This window comes from Arachis ipaensis, chromosome B5 (genome assembly GCF_059453495.1).
Source record: "Arachis ipaensis isolate K30076 ecotype BB chromosome B5, ASM5945349v1, whole genome shotgun sequence".
NCBI lineage: Eukaryota > Viridiplantae > Streptophyta > Magnoliopsida > Fabales > Fabaceae > Arachis > Arachis ipaensis.
The window spans coordinates 118,836,927-118,842,654 of record NC_142440.1 but is presented as its reverse complement, the minus strand read 5'-3'; the positions used below and the strand labels follow the sequence as shown (position 1 = coordinate 118,842,654).

General features: G+C 40.3%; 1 non-coding gene across 1 annotated transcript; it reads left to right on the top strand.

The window, feature by feature from the left end:
• The first annotated feature begins 4,711 nt into the window (after positions 1 to 4,711).
• Positions 4,712 to 4,819, top strand: LOC148565546 (small nucleolar RNA R71). Its single transcript, XR_015884658.1, has one exon. It is a non-coding gene; the product is annotated as a small nucleolar RNA R71 (small nucleolar RNA).
• The last annotated feature ends 909 nt before the right edge of the window (positions 4,820 to 5,728 follow it).

Here is a 5,728-nt window from a genome sequence, read left to right as displayed (position 1 = left end):
TAGCTCCAATTAGATGAGCGGGACTAGTAGCTTTTTGCCTCTGAACAGTTTTGGCATCTCACTTTATCCCTTGAAGTTCAGAATGATTGGCATCTATAGGAACTCAGAATTCAGATAGTGTTATTGATTCTCCTAGTTCAGTATGTTGATTCTTGAACACAGTTACTTTATGAGTCTTCACGGTGACCCTAAGCATTTTGTTTTCCAGTATTACCACCGGATACATAAATGCCACAGACACATAACTGGATGAACCTTTTCAGATTGTGACTCAGCTTTGCTAGAGTCCCCAATTAGAGGTGTCCAGAGCTCTTAAGCACACTCTTTTTGCTTTGGACCACGACTTTAACCGCTCAGTCTCAAGTTTTTACTTGACACCTTCACGCCATAAGCACATGGTTAGGGACAACTTGGTTTAGCCGCTTAGGCCAGGATTTTATTCCTTTAGGCCCTCCTATCCACTGATGCTCAAAGCCTTGGATCCTTTTTATTTTACCCTTGCCTTTTGGTTTAAAGGGCTATTGGCTTTTTTTGCTTGCTTTTTTTTTCTTTTTCTTTCTTTCTTTTATTTTTTCGCCATTTTTTTTCTGCAAGCTATTCACTGTTTTTTCTTGCTTCAAGAATCAATTTTATGATTTTTCAGATTATCAATAACATTTCTCCTTTTTCATTATTCTTTCAAGAGCCAACAATTTTAACATTCATAAACAACAAATTCAAAAATATGCAATGTTCAAGCATTCATTCAGAAAACAAAAAGTATCGTCACCACATCAAAATAATTAAACTAGTTTCAAGGATGAATTTGAAATCATGTACTTCTTATTCTTTTGTGATTAAAACATTTTTCTTTTAAGAAAGGTGATAGATTCATAGGACATTCATAGCTTTAAGACATAGACACTAAGACACTAGTGATCATGTAATAAAGACACAAACATAGATAAACATAAAGCATAAAAATTCGAAAAACAAAAAATAAAGAACAAGGAAATTAAAGAACGGGTCCACCTTAGAGATGGCAGCTAGTTCTTCCTCTTGAAGATCTTATGGATTGCTTGAGCTCCTCAATGTCTCTTCCTTGCCTTTGTTGCTCCTCTCTCATGATTCTTTGATCTTCTCTAATTTCATGAAAGAAGATAGAATGCACTTGGTGTTCCACCCTTAGTTGTCCCATATTGGAACTTAATTCTCCTAGGGAGGTGTTAATTTGCTCCCAATAATTTTGTGGAGGAAAATGCATCCCTTGAGGCATCTCAGGGATTTCATGATGAAGAATTTCCTCATACTCTTGTCCATGAGTGGGATCTCTTGTTTGCTCCATCCTTTTCTTAGTGATGGGCTTGTCCTCATCAATGAGGATGTCTTCCTCTATGTCAATTCCAACTGAATTGCAAAGGTGACAAATGAGATGAGGAAAGGCTAACCTTGACAAAGTAGAGGACTTGTCCGCCACCTTGTAGAGTTCTAGGGATATATCCTCATGAACTTCTACTTCCTCTCCAATCATGATGCTATGGATCATGATAGCCTGGTCTATAGTAACTTCAGACCGGTTGCTAGTGGAATGATTGAGCGTTAGATGAACTCCAACCATCCCCTAGCCACAGGTTTGAGGTCATGCCTTCTTAGTTGAACCGGCTTCCCTCTTGAATCTTTCTTCCATTGAGCGCCCTCTTCACAAATGTCTATGAGGACTTGGTCCAACCTTTGATCAAAGTTGACCCTTCTAGTGTAGGGGCGTGCATCTCCTTGCATCATGGGCAAGTTGAATGCCAACCTTACATTTTCGGACTGAAATCTAAGTATTTCCCCCGAACCATTGTAAGCCAATTCTTTGGGTCCGGGTTCACACTTTGATCATGGTTCTTGGTGATCCATGTATTGGCATAGAACTCTTGAACCATTAAGATTCCGACTTGTTGAATGGGGTTGGTGAGAACTTTCCAACCTCTTCTTCAAATCTCATGTCGGATCTCTGGGTATTCACCCTTTTTGAGCTTAAAAGGGACCTCGGTGATTACCTTCTTCTTGGCCACAACTTTATAAAAGTGGTCTTGATGCACCCTTGAGATGAATCTCTCCATCTCCCATGACTCGGAGGTGGAAGCTTTTGCCTTCCCTTTTCTCTTTCTAGAGGTTTCTCCGGCCTTAAGTGCCATAAATGGTTATGGAAAAATAAAAAGCAACGCTTTTACCACACCAAACTTAGATGGTTTGCTCGTCCTCGAGCAAAAGAAGAAGGAAGAGAATAGAGGAAGAAGAAATAGAGGAGATGGAGGGGGGTTAGTATTTCGGCCAAGGGGGAGAAGTAGTGTTTAAGATGATTGAAAATAAAGGGGTGAAGATGGGTTTATATAGGAGTGGGGAGAGGGTAAGGTTCGGCCATGTATGGGTGGGTTTGGGAGGGAAAGTGGTTTGAATTTGAATGGTGAGGTAGGTGAGGTTTATGATAGATGGATGTGGATTGGTAAAGGGTTTATGGAGAAGAGTATTATGAAAAGGTGTGAAGAAGAGCGAGAGTGAGTTGAAGTTGGTGGAGATCCTGTGGGGTCCACAGATCCTGAGGTGTCAAGGATTTCTCATCCCTGCACCAATTAGGCTTGCAAAACGCCCTTTTCTGCCAATCTTGGCGTTAAACGCCAGGTTGTTGCCCATTTCTGGCGTTTAACGCTAGCTTCTTCCCCTTTTCTGGCGTTAAACGCCAGTCTGGTGCCCATTTCTAGCGTTAAACACCCAGAATGGTGCCAGACTGGGCGTTAACGCCCAGAATGGTGCCAGACTGGGCGTTTAACGCCCATTCTGCTGTCCTTACTAGCGTTTAAATGCCAGTAGGCTTCTCCTCCAGGGTGTGCTATTTTTCATTCTATTTTTCAGTTTGTTTTTGCTTTTTCAATTGTTTTTGTGACTTCACATGATCATCAACCTACAAAAAACATAAAATAACAATGGAAAATAGAAATTTAACATAGATAAGTAAAATTAGGTTGCCTCCCAACAAGCGCTTCTTTAATGTCAGTTGCTTGACAGTGGGCTCTCATGGAGCCTCACAGATACTCAGAGCATGATGATGGCCTCTTAACACCAAACTTAGAGTTTGGTTGTGGCCTCCCAACACCAAACTTAGAGTTTGAATGTGGGGGTTTTGTTTGACTCTGTATTGAGAGAAGCTTTTCATGCTTCTTCTCCATGGTTACAGAGGGAGATCCTTGAGCTTTAAACACAAGGGAGTCCTCATTCACTTGAAGGACCAATTCTCTTCTATCAACATCAATCACAGCTTTTGATGTGGCTAGGAAGGGTCTACCAAGGATGATGGAATTCATCTATACACTTCCCAGTATCTAGGATTATGAAATCAGCAGGGATGTAGTGGTCTTCAACCTTTACCAAGACATCCTCTACAAGTCCATAAGCCTGTTTCCTTGAATTGTCTGCCATCTTTAGTGAGATTTTTGCAGCTTGTACCTCAAGGATCCCTGTTTCTCCATTACAGAGAGAGGCATGAGGTTTATGCTTGACCCTAGGTCACACAGAGCCTTCTCAAAGGTCATGGTGTCTATGGTACAAGGTATTGAGAACTTTCCAGGATCTTGTCTCTTCAGAGGTAATTTCTGCCTAGTCAAGTCATCCAGTTCTTTGGTGAGTAAGGGGGTTCATCCTCCCAAGTCTCATTACCAAATAGCTTGGCATTTAGCTTCATGATTTCTCCAAGGTACTTAGCAACTTGTTCTTCAGTAACATCTTCATCCTCTTCAGAGGAAGAATACTCATCAGAGCTCATGAATGGCAAAAGTAAATTCAATAGAATCTCTATGGTCTCAGTGTGAGCCTCAGATTCCTATGGTTCCTCATTAGTAAACTCCTTGGAGGCCAGTGGACGTCCATTGAGGTCTTTCTCAATAGAGATCACTGCCTCTTCCTCCTCTCCAGGTTCGGCCGTGTGGGTTAGGTTGATGGCCTTGCACTCTCCTTTTGGATTCTCTTCTGTATTGCTTGGAAGAGTACTAGGAGGGAGTTCAGTAACTTTCTTACTCAGCTGACCCACTTGTGCCTCCAAATTTCTAATGGAGGACCTTGTTTCAGTCATGAAACTTTGAGTGGTTTTTATTAAATCAGAGACTATAGTTGCTAATTCAGAGTGGTTCTGCTAGGAATTCTCTGTTTGTTGCTGAGAAGATGATGGAAAAGGTTTGCCATGGCTAAACCTATTTCTTCCACCATTATTGTTGTTGAAGCCTTGTTGAGGCCTCTGTTGATCCTTCCATGAGAGGTTTGGATGATTTCTCCATGAAGGATTATAGGTGTTTCCATAGGATTCTCCCATGTAATTCACCTCTTCCATTGCTGGGTTCTCAGGATCATAAGCTTCTTCTTCAGATGAAGCTTCTTTGGTACTGACTGTTGTTGCTTGCATTCTAGACAGACTCTGAGAAATCATATTGACTTGCCGAGTCAATATTTTGTTTTGAGCCAATATGGCATTCAGAGTATCAATTTCAAGAACTACCTTCTTCTGAGGCATCCCATTGTTCACAGGACTCCTCTCAGAGGTGTACATGAATTGGTTATTTGCAACCATTTTAATGAGTTCCTGTGCTTCTGCAGGCATCTTCTTCAGATGAAAAGATCCTCCAGTAGAGCTGTCCAATGACATCTTGGACAGTTCAGACAGACCATCATAGAAGATACCTATGATGCTCCATTCTAAAAGCATGTCAGAAGGACACCTTCTGATCAATTGCTTGTATCTTTCCCAAGCTTCATAGAGGGATTCACCTTCCTTCTGTCTGAAGGTTTGGACTTCCACTCTAAGCTTGCTCAATTTTTGAGGTGGAAAGAACTTTGCCAAGAAGGCATTGACTAGTTTTTCCCAAGAGTTTAGGATTTCTTTAGGTTATGAATCCAACCATGTTCTAGCTCTGTCTCTTACAGCAAAGGGAAAGAGCATAAGCTTGTAGACCTCGGGATCAACCCCATTGGTCTTGACAGTGTCACAGATTTGCAAGAATTCAGCTAAGAACTGATGAGGATCTTCCAAAGGAAGTCCATGAAACTTGTAATTCTGTTGCATCAGAGAAACTAATTGAGGCTTAAGCTCAAAGTTGTTTGCTTCAATGGCAGGGATTGAGATGCTTCTCCCATAGAAGTCGGGAGTAGGTGCAGTAAAGTCACCAAGCACCTTCCTTGCATTGTTGGCATTGTTGTTATTTTTGGCTGCCATGGCTTCTTCTTGTTTGAAAGTTTCTATTAGGTCCTCTATAAAGAGTTGTACTTTAGCTTCTTTTAGCTTTCTCTTAAAGGTCCTTTCAGGTTCAGGATCAGCTTCAACAAGAATGCCCTTGTCCTTGCTCCTGTTCATATGAAAAGAGAGGAGAAGAAAATATGGAATCCTCTATGTCACAGTATAGATATTCCTTAAGGTGTCAAAGGAAAATAAAAATAGAAGGATGAGGTAGAGAAGAGAGAATTCAAACTTATCAAGAGGGACATAGTTCGAATTACTGATAATGGAGAAGTGTTAGTCCTTTAAATAGAAGGATTTGGGAAGAGGGAAAAAATTTTTGAAATTAAAGTAAAAAGATTTTGAAATAATTAAAAGAAATTTTGAAAATTTGGTAAATGATTTTCGAAAACTAAGATTGGGAAAGAAATTAAGTGATTTTTGGAAAAGATTTTGAAATTAGAAATCAAAAAGATATAATTGAAAATTAATTTTGAAAAAGAT